General features: G+C 44.8%; 1 protein-coding gene across 13 annotated transcripts in view; it reads right to left on the bottom strand.

Annotated features, from left to right (window-relative positions):
* Positions 1-20,565, bottom strand: part of NRXN2 (neurexin 2) — a 1,344,669-nt gene that overhangs the window by 1,151,683 nt on the left and 172,421 nt on the right. The window lies entirely within an intron of this gene.

Here is a 20,565-nt window from a genome sequence, read left to right as displayed (position 1 = left end):
TTCATATCTCCTGGCATTCTCTAGCTCCCTGAATAGTGAGATCATTAGTGCCAGGCTTGTAGCATGGTCATTGCTGGGTTTAGATTTCATGATTTGTGGGCTCTCTACATGTGCCCCAGTTGTTACTCTGACCATGATAAGTTTCATGTTATAATGAATTTCTATTTTAAGTCTCTCCCATTTGGAGGTGTCAATAGGATTGTTACCCTGCATGATGGTAGATGAAGTGTTGGTGACCAGGTATTCCAGTGGTGCAGCAAGTGGCTGACCCAATCTCAGTCTTTAGATGATCCAAACAAAAACAACGAAAAACCCTGTGCTCCTTTCTGGAGGTTGTAGTCACACATACACGGTTTATGGGTCTTCTTTGTTTGGGGAGATAATGTACTGTGCCGCTCCAAAGGTTAGGGCAAAGAAAGTTATCTATAAAAGAAATGGAGCGCACAATAGTGCATTACCCGTGTTTATTTTTATTGCAGAATTAAATGTTATACTCACAAGAGTTCAAGTTTAAAAGCGCTTCTCAGCGGTACAGCCAACCGCTTGTTTTCCCAGGCAGATGAATCTTTGTTATTTCAGTACTGTTTTTAGTTGTTGTATGAAATTGCGTGTCTATTAGCCCCTCAGGGGGTCACTTTGTTTCTTATTAATCCTGGTACTGTAAAATTGCACCTAACAGATTGTTCACACATGTGCGTGTAGCGCACTGTGAGTCAGCATCGCTGAGGACAAAGGTTCCTCCCCCTTCATTGTCTAGATACAAAGAGATTTTTTGTCCGCCCCGCTCTAGCTCCTGCTAAATAAAGTTATCTTATTCCGTTCACGTCATGGCTTTTCCGTTACCATGACAACCAACGGAGGTTGATTTAAAACCTCCCGTATTGCGTGCAAGCGTCATCTGACGAAGGCGCAGAGCGCCGAAACGCGTAATGACGCTGCACGCTCATTGAATCCCAACCACGCCTACCCCGACAGTGAGACGGCTCTCCCCAACCACTGGGTCCCGCGCTGCTGGCCACAGTGCGCTGCTGCCGCCCTGCCTGGGAAAACAAGCGGTTGGCTGTACCGCTGAGAAGCGCTTTTAAACTTCAACTCTTGTGAGTATAACATTTAATTCTGCAATAAAAATAAACACGGGTAATGCACTATTGTGCGCTCCATTTCTTTTATAGATAACTTTCTTTGCCCTAACCTTTGGAGCGGCACAGTACATTATCTCCCCAAACAAAGAAGACCCATAAACCGTGTATGTGTGACTACAACCTCCAGAAAGGAGCGCAAGGTTTTTCGTTGTTTTTGTTTCGACCGTTCATATAGATGGGTAATCATAAGTCAGGGACTCCTTGTATTCAGACTATAGGACGCAGGTTCTTTTTCTACCCACTTTTGGGGAAATATGGTAATTTTAAGTTATATATGCTATTTGGTCCTGCTACAATTTGGTTGAACCCACCCAGTTTTCACAACAGCTACATCTAAAATGCTTTTATTTAATATGAGATGCCAAAATGATGCCCAGATTTGCTGGTTATCCGAGCAATGTCCATCAGTGCCACCGTCTTAAAATATTGCTTAAAGCGGAACTCCAGCCTAAACAAACATACTATCATTAAGTTACATTAGTTAACTAATTAAAATAGATAGGTAATATAATCTCTTACCCACCCTGTTTTAAAAGAACAGGCAAATGTTTGTGATTTCATGAAGGCAGCCATCTTTTTGGTTGAAAGGAGGTGACAGGGAGCATGAGAAACAGTTCAAACAGTCCTGTGTCCTGATCACCCCTCCCAGTAGCTAGGCAACAATAACATCATCATCAGAAATCCCATCATGCTTTGCACAGTACCAGCGGAAAAATGCCCCAGCAGTGTTCTTTGATGGGGAGGAGTCTAGCTTCTGTGCATCAAAAAATGAGGCTTGGATAAGAAAAATTAAGTTCTGATGCCGTGAAACTGTTAAAGAAACACCAAGCCTTTTCAGTGCTGCTGAGTAGATTTTTAGTCTGGAGGTTCACTTTAAATCAGTAATGCAAGTATACAAAATCATCAAAGGCATATTTGACCAAGAATTTAACTTTATCCCAATCAGTAGCTGATACCCCCTTTTACATGAGAAATCTATTCCTTTTCACAAACGGATCATCAGAAGGCTCTGTACGGCTGATATTGTAGTGAAACCCCTCCCACAGGAAACTGTGTGGACCATAGTCCTGGCAGTTTCTTGTCTGTGAACCTCGTTGCATAGTGGTAAAATAGCTGTTTACAGCTGTTTCCAACTGCCAAAAAAGCAAACAGCACCTCCTTCCAGTGACATCACCTGCCAGCAGTAAAAATGTCACCATGTAATAAATGTCAAATGTAAATCAGGGAGAGGAAAGCTTTTACAATGGGGAAACACTGACTAAATCATGTATACATAGTTATTGTAAAAATGAAGCAATTTTTTATTACATTATTTTCACTGGAGTTCCTCTTTAAACCACACAGCACCATATTGAGCCAATATTGTATGTTACTGTTTGGCCATTACTTTATAATAACTGTCCAACCAGAGTGTAAAGTCTGCTATGAGTCCCGTGTCAGAGAACACCACAATCCTTTACTAACAATCAGCAAAGCAATTATAACAGACTTATTCCCTCTACTGCAGCTATGCTACAATTCAGACATCCATAAGAAATAAGGTTTCTCTTTTTTTTTAATGTTCCCAGAACACTTGCCAGTCAAACTTGGCTGCTATCCTAGGTGTGATTGCCTTCCCACTCTGCCATTTGCTGCAAACAACAGGAGTAAAAAGACAGCTAAAGAAACTGCAATTTTATCAATGTTACCAAGCTGACATTTCAGAGCCTTGTTCACACTATGATAACCACACTCATTAATACAATCCTGCACACTAACCATCACACTCATCAATATGCAATTTACGTGAGAAAAACAGCTAACAGCTAACAACAAGCATGCAATAAAAAGACACCAAAAGAAGGTCTAATAGATTTTGGCAACTGGTATTGCCACGACTGCCGTTGGTTAAATAGTGGCAGATGTGAGGGTGCTGGCCCTCCGAAACTGGCCAATGAGAAAGCAGCTATTGGGGGGAAAACACCAGAAGCCAGTAGGAAATAAAAGTAGTGTGCAATTTCCCTGGAATATACAATACAGCCAGGGCCTTGTTATGGTTTCTTATATTATGTTTTTATAATTTCCCTAGTAGTAATTATAGGGATGCCCCCCCTCCCCCCCCCCTCGTTTCCATCCTCCAAATCAGGTGTTTCTGTAGCTCCACTTGTTATTAGTGTGAAGATCATGATGGTCTGGTTGTTTTATGACCCTTGCAAGAGGGTTACTTCACAGTAGGGCCGGCCCGAGGCAGAGGCAAGAGAGGCTCCAGCCTCAGGGTGCAGTGTAGGAAGGGGTGCTCACTCAGCTATCATTCCCCTATTGTGTTTGAATCAAAGAGAAATAAGAAAAGGGCATACATGGCAGTGACTGCAAGACAGATGACTAGAGATTAAGGTGTGTGTGTGTATGTGGGGGGGGGGGCTCTTAGTCTAATAGCAATCAGTGTGTCACAGCTGGGGTGGGAGGGATGGGGGGGGGGGCACTTTGGTGTCTCAGCCTTGGGTACTGGAGGACCTTGCCCGCGGTCTGCATCACAGCCTGACACGTTGCCCTGAATAATTCAGGTCAATGGCTTCAGTAGTGTCTGAATCACACCAGAAACAAGCATGCAGCTAATCTTGTCAGATCTGACAATGTCAGAAATACCTGATCTACTGCATGCTTGTTCAGGGTCTATGACTAAACGTATTAGAGGCAGAGGATCAGCAGGACAGCCAGGTAACTGGCATTGCTTTAAAGGGAACCAGAGAGGAATACAATTTAAACATAGAAAAAGGCTTTTATACATACCTGGGGCTTCTTCCAATCCCATAAGCCTGGATCGCTCCCACGCCGCCATCCTCCGCTTCCTGGAACCGCCGTTACCGGGCCCGTCACTTCCGGCAGACGCGGCCAATTGTCCGCATCACAGGGGCTCCCTCCATACCCGTACGCATGCGGCTGCGCAGTAGGCAGCCTCATGCGTACTTGTATAGAGGGAGCGCCGTGTGATGCGGACAATTGGCCCCGTCCGCCGGCCGACTGGCCGACTCGCGGCAATGACGGGACCCGGTACCGGCGGATCCAGGCAGCAGAGGACGGCGGCGTGGGAGCGATCCGTGCGTATGGGGCTGGAGGAAGCCTCAGGTATGTATAAAAGCTTTTTTTTTTAATCATCTGTGGTTCTCTTTAAAGGAAATAAATGTGGCAACCTCCATATCCCTTTCACTTAAGTTGTCCTTTAAAAAAGTTTCCATAATCTAAGGCCAATTTTGGGGAAACCAATTAACCACTTCCCACTAGACCTGTTTTACCCTTATAGACTAGAGTAGTTTGGGCATTTTAGCTACTGTATATCTCTATTAACTGTATCACTACTTAGAACAGCTTAGTAATATAAACTTTTTTTCAGGATAAATAAGGAGATTTGTTTTCTGTGCATTGGTGGTGTAATTACAACTCATGCCCACCATTCTCCCCCCTCCACTCAGAACTTCACATGCCTTCTCTTGCCTCTACTTGGTGACCTTCATGGTCTGGGGGTCCATCTTGCAAGCATCGTAAAACAAGTGTGGCCATCAATACTTTCACACCCAAAATAAGTGTAGCTCCATAAACACCTGATCTGCAGGATGCCCCCTGTATCTAAGAAAGGTAAAAGCAACTCTGGGCCTCCCTGTCGCAGGGACTGCTCCCCATGTTACGCCCCTGACATGCAATTTAAAAGGAGTCTGAGGTGAGAGACATGGAGGCGACCGTATTTATTTCCTTTTAAAGAGGGATTGTCAGCCACAAATTACATTTACCCACTGCTCTGTGTTCATTATGCAGCTTGAAACCTTACCCTGCATTGTAAGCACTCCAATCTAATCAGAAATGTTTCTGCTGTAATAAATCTTATCTCAATCAGACTGGCTCTATTTGGTACATTGCCAACGAGAAGGAAGCCCATCTCCCCTCCCACATTCCTGCTCCTCACTGATTGGCTGAGAGCAGTTCAGTGCTGCTGAAATATGATCTATGCCTGTGCTCTCATGTGTTTACAAAGCAAGCTAGCTATGAAAGTGCAGATTCTAGAAGAGAAAGAAAGTAAGGTAGGAAATGGCATCAAGATTGGCTTCAGTCAGAGGGAATCAAAATGGCAAATGCCAGGAACAGAATTCTCTTTATTTACTATATAAAATTCACTGAAATCAAAACGTGGACAGTACAATACATGTATTATGTAAGCAGAAGTAGTAGTTATCTACTTATATATGTATTTTGTTTTTCCTGGCATAGTATGGCTGACCTTGCTGCTTCAACAGTACCAGTTGCCTGGCATCTTACTTTCTGGTCAGTAGTGTCTGAATCACACACCTGAAGAATGCATGTAGCTTATCCAATCAGACTTGAGTCAGAGACATCTGATCTGCATGCTTGTTCAGGGTCTATGGCTAAATGTATTCGATGCAGAGAATCAGCAGCACAGCCAGGTGCATTTCTTTAACCCCCCCTGGCGGTATAAAAAAAATCCGCCAAGAGGCAGCGCAGCAGTTTTTTTTTTTTTTTTTTTCTTAAATCATGTAGCGAGCCCAGGGCATCTCCCCGCCCGCTTTGATCGCCTTCGGCAATCTCCGATCAGGAAATCCCGTTCAAAGAACGGGATTTCCTGGAGGGCTTCCCCCATCACCATGGTGACGAGGCGGGATGACATCACCGACGTCGGGACGTCATTGGGAGTCCCGATCCACCCCTCAGCGCTGCCTGGCACTGATTGGCCAGGCAGCGCACGGGGTCTGGAGGGGGCCGCCCGGCGCAACGAATAGCGGCGATGGAGCGCGGGGCGGCGGCGATCGGTGTGCTGACGCAGCTAGCAAAGTGCTAGCTGCGTGCAGCAAAAAAAAAATTAAACAAATCGGCCCAGCAGGGCCGGAGCAAACCTCCTGCGCGGCTTACCCCGAACTACGTTCGGGGTTACCGCCAAGGAGGTTAAAGGTAAATAAATATATCCGCCTCCATAAGTCTCTCACCTCAGATTTCTTTTAAATATGTATCGTAAAGTTAGTCAATTTCGTATCGGCCAGCATTAAACTGAGTTCCAGGAATGTACGTCTCAGATCTTTCTGAAACAATTTTCTTGTTCCTGAACCGTGCCCCTTTAGGTATAGAGTGTCTCAGACTTAATTCAAGGTTGATAAGAAACTGAATAGGAGGTGCCCCAGGGGATAAAAGAATTAAAATATAAAAAGAATATAAGACCAATAATAAATGAGGATTGGCTCTTGGGTGCATGAAAAGGTAGAACACTTTATTAGTATAAATCCCATATATCAAACCAATTAAATAAATGCAAAGTCCCATAAAACCTAGAATATCCCAATAAAAACTATAGCAAAACTCCTCAAAACACTCCAACACCATAGGGGCTGCAGTCCCCTACGTGAAAAAAGGAAACCTGTACCATAAATAGGATGAAAAAATGGCACAAAAAAGATGAATGTGGTACCACTGTTATGGATGAAATGGAGAGGTAATGAAGTTCAAAGCGCACAAGCAAGGAAGCGGTAGATGGCACATTAATGCAAGCATAGCACACTAGTAGTTATCCTGAAGCATGGAATCGGCACAGGACAGCCAGTCCATTGTGAATGGCAACATCAGTAAGCACAAACTTGATGCAAGTAGATGGCATAAAGAGCAAGCTGATGGCATGCAACATGCATATGGATACACAAAGTCCCCCAGTCGCAGGGTGTAGGCTGGTGCAGGCCAAGTGATCTTCACTGAATGTGGACACATGTAACAGATGAAACAAACAGTCCCCCAATCGCAGGGCATGTGTGCCTAAACAGGAACAGTTAGTGCAGGATGCACCGTCCTCTTATATTACCAGTCTTTAAATGAAGAAATCCAAACAGAGGTGTGGATGTAGACTTGGAGGTCCCAAGTAATGCCAAACTTGCCAAGAGTCCCCCGAAATGTTGTTGGTGCAAGTAGGTACAGGTTCAAAAAAGTGTGGAGGAGAGGAGGCGCTGTCAGGAGGAGCCTGACATGTTTCGCCGCAACTAGCGGCCTTTTCAAAGGCAGACAGCGTTAGTATATATGTGGACGCCATAATGGCGTCCATAAATACTGAATGCGGCTGCACGGCCAGACCCACCCCGCCCCAGTCCCACTCGTCATCACCGCGAGCCCACCAAATGTGGGCGTGTGGGCGGCCACCAGCCGGAGCGCGCATGCGCTCCACCAACATCACCTCAGACGGCGTAAAATATAAAAAGCATTGCAAGAAACCATGTACTTACCTCCCGAGAAATAGACTCAGAATTACTGGTGAAAGAAAAGCATTTTCACCACAAGGCGAATATATGGAAGCATAAGAGCCTTTTCAACTTTGTGTACGGCGCTAAAATACATAGTTTGTGCTATTTATGCCAAATCTGTCTCTCAAGAGGAAAGTGCATGTTTAGTTACAGTCCTTCTTGTATTTTAAAATAGACCTAAACTGTAAACTCCAAAATAAAAAAAAGAGAGAGTTATGGTGCCCATACACAGTACAATAAAACGTTCAATTGTCCCATTTATTTAACCAAAACGATCAAATCGTATGAAAGTTGAAAAGAATCTTTTTTTTTTCGATCAAGAAAAATGAACGATTATCCCATTTTTTTTCAATAAAAATCTGATCAGACATGTTGGAAAAATCTTTATATTTGATCTAACGGAACAAACTAATAAAAAAAAAAATGAAAAAAATTGTACCATGTATGGGCACCTTTAGAAAGACTGAATGTTCCCCTTTTTTCCACCAACTGCAGAAAAAGCTGATTTTAGCAGTAAGTAACATGGCAGAACTGTGGTAAGAAGGTGGAGGCGCACATATAAATCAATTAAAAAACTGTTTAAAATGGCGAGGCAGTGGTGAGACTCACCTCTCCAGAAGGAAAAAAAAGACAATGGCAACTTGATTTAAAGGGAACCCGAGGTGGGATTTTATTATGCTAGTGGGGCACAGAGGCTGGTTGTGCACAGTAACACCAGCCTCTGTTGCCCCATGGTGTGCCTCCAAGACCCCCTGCGCGTCGCTCTACCCCCCGCAGTGCTGGCGACAATGTTTACCTAAGCGCTGTCTGTCAGCGCCGCTCTCCCGCCTCCTCCTTATCGGTGCTACCCGCCTGTGTCCCTTCCCTCCCGCTGATTGGAGGGAAGTGACACGGGCAGGTAGCGCCGATATGGAGGAGGCGGGGGAGCGGCGCTGACAGACAGCGCTTAGATAAACATTGTACTGGCGACACGCTGCGTGTCGCCAGCACTGCAGGGGGTATAGCGGCGCGCAGGGGGGGTCTTTGAGGCACACCATGGGGCAACAGAGGCTGGTGATACTGTGCACAACCAACCTCTGTGCCCCACTAGCATAATAAAATCCCACCTCGGGTTCTCTTTAAACAAGACAATGTGCTGTATTTATACCAAAAAAAACAAAGGTAAGACAACACGTTTCACGGGCTTTACCCACTTCCTCAGGTCAATGATACCCAAAAACAAGTACCCCATTAGTTGAGTAGAGAATGATACAAGCACGAATAACTGTGGCAAACATCATACTGTGGCTAATGCTTTCATTACCTGCCGACCACTCCACGCCAATTGGCGTATATGTCAAATTAAACTACAGAGGGCGCCTGGTGTAGCCCCTATATGTCAAATTTGGCTACAAAGGGCGCCTGTTGTAGCCCATATGCCAAATTCAGCTACAAAGGGCACCTGGTGTAGCGCATACTGTATATGCCAAATGTGGCTACAAAGTGCGCCTGGTGTAGCCCATATATGCCAAATTCGACTACAAAGGGTGCCCGGTGTAGCCCATACGCCAAATTCAGCTACAAAGGGCGCCTGGTGTAGCCCATATATGCAAAATTTGGCTACAAAGGGCTCCTGGTATAGCTAGTTTTAGTTTATAAAAAGGTGTTATAGGAAACATTTGTTGGGCTATAAAAGGGCTCTAGATATAGCTGAGAAAAGTGATTACTATAACCTAACTTCTCCCTACTCTTACACAGAACCCCACCCTGATGCTGTCTAACCCTAACCCCTCCCTGGTGGTGCCCAACCCTAAGACAGCCCCTGGTGATTACCATGATCTAACCTTTTCCTACTCTTACACAGAACCCTCCCCTAACCCCCCCCCCCCCCCCCGGTGGTGCCTAACCCTAGGACTCCCCTGGTGGTGCATAACCCTAAGACCCCCATGGTGGTGCCTAGCCCTAAGTTCCCCCAGGTGGTGCCTAACCCTAAGATTCCACTGGTGGTGCCTAATCCTAAGACCCCCCCAGGTGGTGCCTAACCCTAATATCCCCCAGGTGGTGCCAAACCCCAAGACCCCCCCAGATGGTGCTTAACCCTAAGACTCCCCTGGTGGTGCCTAACCCTAACCCTCTGCACCCCCAATCAAAAATCTCGGCTATAAAAGGGTGCCCTTTTGTAGCAGAATCAAAAACCTGCTAGCTGAATAAGAAATATGGGTTACAAAGGGGCGCCCTTTTGTAGCAGAATCAAAAACCTTGTAGCCGAAAACCTTGTAGCCGAATAAAAAATATGGGCTACAAAGGGGCGCCTTTTTGCAGCCAAAACCTTGTAGCCCAATAAAAAATATGGGCTACAAAGGGGTGCCCTTTTGTAGCAGAATCAAAAGCCTTGTAGCCGTAAACCTTGTAGCCGAACAAAAAATATGGGCTACAGTAGTGCGTCCTTTTGTAGCTGAAAACCTTGTAGCCGAATAAAAAATATGGGCTACAAAGGGGCGCCCATTTGTAGCCGAAACCCTTGTAGACGAATAAAAAAAAAATATGGGCTACAAAGGGGTGCTCTACTGTAGTCGAAAGTAGCCAAATAAAATATGGGGTACCAAGGGGCGCCCGCTTGTAGTCTATATCGAAACTCGGGTTCCCTTTTCACCACCTTGTAGTCGATATTTTCAGAAATAACATTGATGATGTCTATGGAAGAGCCCTTTTCATACAGGCAGCTCAGGTGCCCTTTTCAACTGATCCCCTCCTTACACCTGATGCGGCTCGATTTATAAGATCCGACAGGTCGAATCTTGCTACCGCCGATTCCCTGCTCGTTCCCCGCGAGGGGACAATGGCAGGGAATCGAGCGGAAGATAAGCGGCGCGGGGACAAGCGGGTATCGAATCCGGCGCACGCGCGGGCAAACGGGGACGCGGCGGGGACGCGGAAGAGGCGATCCAGCGGCTAATTGAGCCGCCGGATCAGAGCCTCATCTACGCATGTAGATGAGGCTTAAAGGACTTCGAAGCCAAATGTTCCCCAAAAATGTAAAAAAAAGTTAGATACCTGTATAACTTTGGTGGACACGGAGGACGCCGTCCGCGCCCTTCCGCCGGGTCCCCGCCTCTCAATATCCCCCCGAATGGCTCCCGACCCCACGGCCAGGGTCAGGCTCTGCTGCCTGTGTAAAGATGGCCGCCGGCGCTGGCCGCGGCTGTGCACTCCGCATGGCCGATACTGCGGCTGCGCAGCTCTAGGGCCAACCCCACGATCCACGGTACAGGAAACAGCGGCCATGCGGAGTGCGCAGCCGCGGCCAGCGCCTGTGGCCATCTTTATACAGGCAGCAGAGCCCGACCCTGGCCGTGGGGTCGGGAGCCATTCGGGGGGATATTGAGAGGCGGGGACCCGGCGGAACGGCACGGAGGGCGCGGACGGCGTCCTCCGTGTCCACCAAAGTTATACAGGTATCTAACTTTTTTTTTGTGGGGGGGGGGGGACATTTGGCCTCGGAAGTCCTTTCAAAGGCGTAGGGCGACGATTTATGTGTCGTCAGAAAGAGGAGAAAGAGAGCTTTAAAATGATATCCATCTTTCCATAGTTACATTGTATTACACAGGACGACTTTTTCCTAAAGTCAGCAGCTCCATTCTACTGAATGGAGATGCTGACTTTGAGAAAAAGTCGCCGTGTAATACAATGTAACTATGGAAAGATGGATACCATTTTAAATCGTGGCCGTGGCAATTTCGATCGCGAAAATAGCGAAAACTAAAAGGCGTAGGGCGGCGGTTTGTATATCATTGGAAAGAGGAGAAAGAGAGCTTTAAAATGATATGCATCTTTCCATAGTTCCTGCATTGTTCGGAGTCCCTTTAAAGGGCATTTTATTAGCAAATTTAAAAATATCAGCTAGGAGAAAACTCAGATGAAAAAGTGAATTGCATATTAACCTTTGGCCCATATGCCAGTAGCTTTTTCTCCTGAGTTATCTCCTAGGAGATAATTTTCATATTCTCTTTAAAATAACTTTTTAGCATCTTAGAATTGAAAAAGTAGCTAAAAGTTGATAAAAAAGCACCATCAAAATAATTTTGAGTGTTTTCTTGCTTGCTGGGAGTTTAAATGTTATTTTATGACAAGGTGTGAAAAAAATCACCTAGGAGAAAAAAAGTCAGTTGCATATGAGCCCTTATGAGACACCTTCTGCCCACCTATGGCAAGAACTTTTGGCAGTTTTAGGAATGGCAGAAAACTGCTATGGCAGTTTTTCGGTAGAGGGGTGTGGCAAACATTTGTTTTTATAGCTCAGGTCCTGCCTATCCTAATTATCTTATCACCTCAGGTACGTTTCTCTATTAGTGTTTCAATCCTACTGGAATTTTTGGTTCGTGGCCACAGACCAAAATCTGGTTATGGGCGGAGCGACTGACTAGGACCTCTCTATCAGCCTACATTGTGATTACCTGGACAAGCAACCCAGCTTTGAATCATTTCCACTACATCTTCAGTTTCCACATATACTACTACATTTATTGGGGTTGTTTCTCCTTTTTTTTCTGAGAATGTTTACAAGCCTATTACCAGAATTCATTTGAGACAACCATATTAGTAGATTATACAATACCTGCAGTGAGGAAAATGAGTCTTAAACTTGCTTAGATGAGTCATCTCACAAATTATCTAGCGTTATCTCCAAGCTGGCATTCATTGTGTATGCTTGACATGTTCAACAATTATCAGAGGGGTAATGTAATTCAACAGAAGGTAATTTTTTTGCAATGTTTATAGACTAATACGTGATTTTTTTGTAATTACTTGCATTACAAATAAATATGTAAGAGACGGCACCGCCATGTTTCTCAGTTTGCAAAGCCTACCAAGTTTCCTATTTCAAAGCACAGCAGTAATCTCTCAACAATGGGCTTGGTGGACAGAATTCTGTACAATAAACATACTGGGCTGCTTATTGCCCATCTATGGTTTAAAGGAGGGCTGTAGTGAGATGTATGTGCAGGCTGCCATATTTATTCCCTTTTAAGCAATACCAGTTGCCTGGCTATCCTGTTGAGCATCTGCCTCTAATACATTTAGCCATAGACCCTGAACAAGCATGCAGCAGATCAGGTGTTTTTTTATCATTATTGTCAGATCTGACAAGATTAGCTGTATGCTTGTTTCTGGTGCGATTCAGGAACGACTGCAGCTAAATAGATCATCAGGGCTGCCAGGCAACTGGTATTTTAAAGGAAATAAATTATGTCAGCCTCCATAAACCTCTCACTACAGTTGTCCTTTAAAAGTAAAAAACAGACAGCAGAGCTAGTGCTGACTAGTACAACACTCATCTGTATGTCCCACTTGTCATTTTTGGAAGTACAAGAATAACACTAGACTTGCACTGTTCTAGCTCTGGTAGATGACAGCTATGACTGACCAGAAGCAGTGGAGTAGTGGCCAGGGCTGGATTTACCATAAGGCACTGTAGGCATGTGCCTACAGGTGCCCTGATGATGGAAAGACAGCTCACTCCTCTCCCTAGAGCCTCCCTCCCTTTTTCCCTATGCAGAGACCTGATAAGAGTGTAAATGATAGGTTACTCACCCAGCTTTTGTCATTCCACCGACTAGATCCTCCTTCAGTAAGGGAACCTCTAGCTACCCAATACCAAGGATAGCTCTGGGTACCTAATCCTATGGGACACCTGTAGCTACCTATGAGGGAAGTAAGGGAGAAGTGACAGCTGGGACAGCCAGCACACGTGTTGTGCAGTTTGGAGGGAGATTGTAGGTCCATGGAGGTTGAAGTTTAGGGTGGCTCCTGTGAGGTAAATACGAGCCTGGTAGTGGCTACTGTGGCAGCCAGTATTCCAACAGGAGAGACAGGCTCCCGTGAGAGAGAGCATACTATACAACACTGCTTTACAGAATATAGCTGGACTGCACATAAGACACGCAGAGCAGTGCTTTGCCAGTAAGCACTAGTCTTGCTTCTTTTCTACCCTATTTTAGCCTTTAGCTGTTCTTTAATGGTTTGCATAGGCATTCAAATCTGACAGCCAAATTGACCTCTTTATTCATCAGGTGGATGCTTATACAGATAACCCTTGCTCTCTGTGCCCATAGAAAATGCATGGTGTGCATTTGTTCAGCATGGCAGAACATTTCAGTTAATTGCCTTATACCCTGGTGCTGTGGGGAGCCTCCTGCTTCTCCAAAATCCTCCCCTCTCTACGGTAGAGTGCGTACTGATTTGCAGAGCCCAGCATGCATTTCATACTGGTTTTAGGCAGTCTGTCAAACAAATAACATAGGAAAAGAAAACAAGAAAATTCATTTATCATTTTTGTTAGCAGACAAATAGCCTCAGGTAATCATACTCCATAGCATGTATGAGGAGTGAAACTGCCAATTATGCGGCTCCACTTCAATGTTTTGATTGGGTCCCCCAACATGCATGCCTCCTCCCCCCTTTAACATGGCCTGGGGCCCTATAACAAGCGGGAACACCATGACTCCCTGCCATAACTGTGTGACCACCATGACTCTGCCCACCTAGTGCAAGAGTGGCCAAAACATCACCTGCCCTGGATCAGGAGCTTCCTGTATGGAGGGGAGGAAAGGAAACTAGTCCTCCCCCTTTCTCCTCAAAGCCCTGGGCCTCACTGCAGTTGAAGTGGCTGCTCTCCCAAGAGGTACATCTCTGGCATGTGCATAAAGTAAGCACTAGTATTATCAGTCTTTTACAGCTCTAACTATATATTTGTATTATTAACAAATATACAAAAAAAACCACTATCGGTTTCCTGTACTAAAATTTTCCTTTCTCAGAAACAGTTTAAATGTACTTTGCTAAAAAACAACAAGATGAGTTGAAGGGTCTACTTTAATGGTAATATCAGGTCAGCTCATGGAAGGGTCATCATGGTAATTTTTTGATTGCTGTTTACTAGCTGGCCTCCCACCTGGTAATAAGGGGGTCAAGTCCCTCAATGAGCAAAATTCCCAAGCTGAAATGCTAACAAGGGAAGAGTATTTGCTACAAAACATTACTCATACGACGCCGAGTGCATCTGGGAATTGAGAGTCCATCATACTATGCAGTTTCACCATACTATGCATGGTACTGACTGGCCTCTTACATCGTATGGATTTTCCAGCTATCTCAGTCAAAGGCCTGATCAATTTGGCTCTAGCAACTGATCAAACATTATCAAAGCAGAAATTTTAGATAGATTAAATTAAAATGACTGAACCGGTCATTAACTGACTGGAATCAAATTGCTAATAGCAAAGTGAATATGCACCAATAAGGAGCTGACAACGATCTTGTCTTCAAGCAATTTTCACAATTAATGGCGCTCAGAAAAGAGACATTACCTCTCAGGCACACTTATAGACCTGATGAAGCGACTGTGGCCTTGAAACAAGTTGTCGATTGTGTCTTAATAAATATTTGAGAAGTTTTTATCACTACCTTACGTGTGAGCTTCACTCCTTTAAGGTAGGAACAATCGTTTTTTACTCTTTTGTTCAGTTCTGCTGTATACCTTAAGAAACACAGGTATAGGTCTACGGGCACCTCCTACCCTCTCTCAATTTTCACCATTGGTTGGCACAGAGCATATTTGCAAAAACAGCACGGGAAATCTAGGCACACAGTGATGCAGAAAAAATGGCTCACCCTGCTCCTGCAAAAATCTCGGTGACATTAATTACCATTTCTTTTTTTAGGTAGCCATGTACTCAGGAGAAAGATGCAATTTGGCTGCCAGCTATTGCCAGTGGCCAAATCGCACTTTTTTTTTCTTAATTTGGGCTCCATCTTTTGCAGACAAACATACAAAAACGGTGCAAGGAAATTTAGGGCTGAACATGAAGTCAAAAACCGGCTCACCCTGCCCCTGCAAAAATCTCAGCAGTGTTAATTACTATTCCCACTCCAAACCACCATGGACTCAGAGGGAAGATTCAATTTGGCTACCAGCTGTCACTGGCAACCGGATTGCACTTTTTTTTTCACAATTTGGGCTCTGTCTTTTGCCAAATTACCCACTAAGTGCCGCCATAGCAGTAATTCATATTACAGCCTATGGACCCAGCACTCCCAAATGTCTTGAGCCTTTTTTTTGCTGGCACCCAAATTACCCTCTAAGTGCCGCTAAGCCGTAATTCACATTACAGCCTATGGTGGCGCCCTTTTTGTCTGCCTTGTGGCACAGAAGCCATTATCAGAGTGTGAGTGTGGGCAAGTGCTTCAGGGTAAAGGGTGGCAGCAAGGGCAGCGGCAAAAGCCATATAACAAGCTCTCTTTATTATTCAGACTTTTTTAATTAGTGGCAAGCACAAAACAGGGTGAAACAAATACTTTTTTTTTCTTTTATTGGGATGAGTCTACCACACAGACTAATCAATCAATTGGGGAATGTGAAAACACATAAGGTCAAATGAACATTTGAGTACTTATTGAAGACTAGCGAATCACAGCAATGGAACAAGAGCAGATTTTAAGATAGCAAGGCTTACATTTAATAGCATTATTTTGCCTAAAATAGTTTTTATTGGTTCCTGCAACTGTTATCCAAAAACCACTGTGAAGCTAAGTAGACACATGCCAGTATTGTCGCCCATCAGAAATCGGAAAGCGATCACTCGAGAATGATGCTGTACAGACACATTCCTAGCCTTGAGGCTAGCAATGTGTTCTGCTGCTATGGGGGTGGGTGGGTAAGGGTGGGTGGGTGCGGGGGAATATAGTGACAACGGATCGGCTTCAATCAGTTGGCGGTGGTTGACAATAGCATTGCGATCAGTCATGCTTGAGCATCGGGATCACTAAGGATCCGGCAGGAATTCTGTTACTGCCCCGACTGGAATGAATACATTAACAACACAAATCCCAACATGTTTCACCCCAACAGGGCTTTGTCAGCTGACAAACAATCAAGTGCATAAAGTGTACATGTAAGGCGCATTAGTTTAGTACTGTGAAGTAGAAGTAGCCACAGGCCAAGCTAACCAGCCACCTCAGTGTACTGGGCTTAAATATCCATTCCACTCTTAGCTCTCTCCTCTGTTCCCTCCTCCAGCCCTTTCACTCGAACACCATGGCCATCTTCTACTGCCATAGCTTGTGTGCATGCTGTCATTGTGCTCACTTTCCACTCCCAGCTGTGGTGAGACATGGTAACCACACAAGCGAATAAGGTACAGGCCACTTGACCAGTCCAATTGCGAGTATTTGCCATAACTCTGCACCCTGCATTGTGCTATAGGGGTGTGAGAATGGGTCCAAACACCAGTTGTCACCCACAGCGACGTGCTTCTGAGCTGAACAAGTGAATATAGTCACCCACAGCGACGTGCATCTGAGCTGAACAAGTGAATATAGTCACCCACAGCGATGTGCATCTGAGCTGAACAAGTGAATATATCACTTGCCCAGCCCCAATTCAAATGTTGCTGTAGATCAGTGGTCCGCAAACTAAGGCCCGCGGGCCGAATGCGGCCCCCTGAGGCTTTTTCACCGGCCCCCCCACACAAAATGTATTACTTATAGATGTGGTCAGCTACATCTTTAAATATTGGTGGTTTGCATATAGAATAGCAGTGCTGGCACCACCCATCCACATGGAAGCCAGAAAGCAGTCATTCGCTGGTTTCCAATCAAATTCCACATCAGGTGACACTGCTGTCCACTTGGACTGCTTGGGTATGCTTCACTGTACAGCCCGCAAAGACATCATTTTATGCATACTCCGGCCCCCCAGCAGTCTGAAGTATGTTGACCCGGTCCTCGACCCAAAACGTTTGGGGACCCCTGCTGTAGATGAATACTTGTGACTAGACCGGCAGGGGAGAAGGAGATGGCCATATTGTGGGAGTGGCAGTGTGTTTAACCTACTACTCTAGAAGTGGCCACCTCATGACTGATCTGAGGAAGTGAATGCTTGGTCCACGAAAAGCATTGTCTTGAGTTATTATAATTATTATTATTTCCTTTTAAACAATATACCAGTAGCCCTGTTGATCTTTTTGGTCAGCAGGGTCTAAATCACACACCTGAACAAGCATGCAGCTAATCTTGTCAGATTTGTCATAGACATCCGGTCTGCATGCTTGTTCAGGGTCTATGGCCTAAAGTATTAGAGGCAGAGGATCAGCAGGACAGCCAGGCAATGTGCATTGTTTAAAAGGTAATCCATATGTCAGCTTCTCACCTCAGGTTCCCTTTAACAGATTTTAATTAGATAAGTTCTCTGTAACCAAGGCTGGATGAATACTTTTATTGCCCCTAGATCAACTTTCTTGTTGCCTCCCTTCCATGTGCAGCAGTAAGCTCCTATTCCACAAGTAGCTCCATCATTCATACAAAACATCCGTGCACAGCACCCCCTTTATTTCATGTACTGCTCCATTGTGCAGTTGCTCCCCTCTACTATGTGTCCCACCTCTCTTTTCAATTTGCAGCCTCCTCCTCCACATGCAGCAACCCCTCATCAATATCCAGCCGCCCCCTGGGCTGCAGCTACCCAAGGCCTGGGCCTTTGTGGCCTTCCCAGAAATCTGGCCCTGTTGCTAACCTTTCAGCACTCCCACTATATTTTTTATATAAGGTGAGGGTTTCAAAGGGTTGCCACCTAATAACAGACACTTAAAAAAAAAAAAATCAAACCTGAATCACTTAGGCCCTCTAGTTATCTTTGCTGACCTCCAATTTTAGTTACCGAATTGGTGATGCCTTCACCTTCCCTGACCTGCCCAGGAATGCCCACATAGCTGGATTAGCACTGCACCACTCAGGGGAAGCAAAACTACAGTGACATCACTCCCAAGCAGCAGTTCAGCCTCCTCTTTAGACAAGTGGGCATAGGCCATATTAATACTATTTCATGGACAAACATTAGATATTGGAGGAGATTTAATTGTTTGCTTACTGTGTGTGTGTGTGGGGGGGGGGGGGGGGGGGTTGGGGCCCCCAGAAACTGTACATAATGGACTCGTGCCGTGTGTATTAAATTACACTTTATCCCAGAGGTGAGCAAACCAGGTAGACTGCACACCCAGTCTAGTGTCACTGGCACACATCTTTCACACCATTCTATAAACAGCTGACAAAATGCTAACTGCAAGCAGCAAATTCCTGACAAAAAGGAAGAAGAGCCCCGGTGGACTTGGGCAGACGACAGACACTGGAGTGGAGGGGACGTCATTGTTCCAAATAATTACAGTCCTCTGAAATCTGCTATCCAATCACAAATAGGTATCATTTTATTCCTTCTCGCTACTCCGGAAACTTTAACATTTAGCTCATCATAAAATATTAAAAAAAAAAAAAAAATCACAAGATGTCCTTTTCTTAGCATGGAATGGAGAATAGGATGGAATATATAGAACATTCCTGTGACCTGCACAACCTCCATTCCTGCATTACTGGCACACACTAGGCTGCCATACACTGTGCCTGTATGGAGACGCATGGCAAAATAAATATACTGGAAGCAATCAAATGGCTTTAATGGGGTTTTTTTCTTCACATCCAGCCGACAGTCGATATAAAGCCAGGCAACGTGTACATTCATCAACACAGGAATTGGCAGAGCAATATAATTTGATGTTAAAATATTGCTCTGTTAAATGGATCTGTTTTATTCCTCCATTGTATCTTGTTTTCCGTCTTCCTTAATTGCCCCCCCCCCCCCCTCACCTGCATTATTGTCTTTCTCCCTGTGTACCATTACAGTAAGCTACATTTTCTCCCAAAGCATGAGTGGCTCTTGTCCTCTCCCTCCACTTTCTCTTCTATGTCTGTTTCTCCCTGTTTGTCTGTGTTTCCCCTCCCCCTCCTCCTTCTTTCCTCTCCCTTTCTGTATGTTTCTATGTTTCTCCCTCTCCCTGTCTCTGCCAGTGCCGCCTCCCCCTATAAACTGCACCAAAGGCTGTCAAACATCACAGCTGCAACATTTCCATGCCCTGGTGTCAAAGCCAGTGCAATAAATACACCCATATATATTGCTGTTGTATTTTTTTTTATGCACAGGCATACTTAGCAGCAGTTTTTTTTTTGTTGCAGAGCAGCTGGATGTCTTAAAATATGTTGAAAGGATTTGACTAGCTCGATATCGTAAATACACTCCAGTAATCACATGCATTAATGATTACCGCTCCTGTCGTCGCCAGTGCCTCCGAACCGGTATAGATAGGTCCTTCTGAAAATACCTGGCTCCTTGATTGCAGTCCATTTATAATTACTTCTGTAGCCTGCAAAGAGGTTCCCCAGTGAACACACAGCATTGCAAACTCCAATGCCATTCATTTATATAGTAGGCTAAAGCGTGGCTTGCAACAGAAGAACCTGTAATGATTGTGCTAGATCTTCCTGCGCTGCCTTTACGTTCCAGGGACAGTCAACAAACCTCATTTTAACTCTACTGAAATCAACAGGAACCCCTTTAAAGTAAGAATGTGAGTGTTTTAATATCATAGCACCATCTAAAAGGCACACCTGAGAAATAACCCTACCTTAAAATACATAAATAAAAAACACAGATCTGGATTTGCCTTTGTTACATAGGCTGTGGCGTTAATCTGCATTCTTTTACTGTCTCTGTCATCCATCTTGCAAAATATCAGGAATAAAAAATGCAACAGTTGTAGGTATTACAGCTGCTAATCTGCTCAAGCCCTTTCTAGGCAATGAGGCAATGCAAACAATGCTTAGGCTAGCTGGGAGGAATATGATGCGCTCCCAAACCTGGCCAGATGCCTCCAGCATTGAGAAGCATGAAGAATATGTAGATTGCACTGGAGCCGGTAATTGTGGGGCACCTCTGATAAAGTCACCCTACAAATAGCCATAAAATAGAAAGAGAAAAAAATGGGAGAGCAGAGAAATCCCCTGCAATGCATCGGCCTGGTCCATGCAAGCAAGGCTGGGTGATCTACTCTGTGTTACTTAAACACTGATAAACACTCATTCTAAATATAAAAGCACACACTTATCCATTTGGGTCTATAGGAGTCTCAGTGGCTTCCCCCAGTTTTTTCCTTCTTGAGCAGAATTTAAATAACAAAACAAAAAATAAAAAGATCAGTGTGACATCTTCACACCACCTTATCACACACCACCGATTTCGTTTTCTCACCACCCACCTTAACATAATTTGACCCCTAATCTTATTAAACCTCCCCATG

This window comes from Hyperolius riggenbachi, chromosome 11, assembly GCF_040937935.1.
Source record: "Hyperolius riggenbachi isolate aHypRig1 chromosome 11, aHypRig1.pri, whole genome shotgun sequence".
Classification (NCBI taxonomy): Eukaryota; Metazoa; Chordata; class Amphibia; order Anura; family Hyperoliidae; genus Hyperolius; species Hyperolius riggenbachi.
This window is presented reverse-complemented; position numbering and strand designations above follow the sequence as displayed.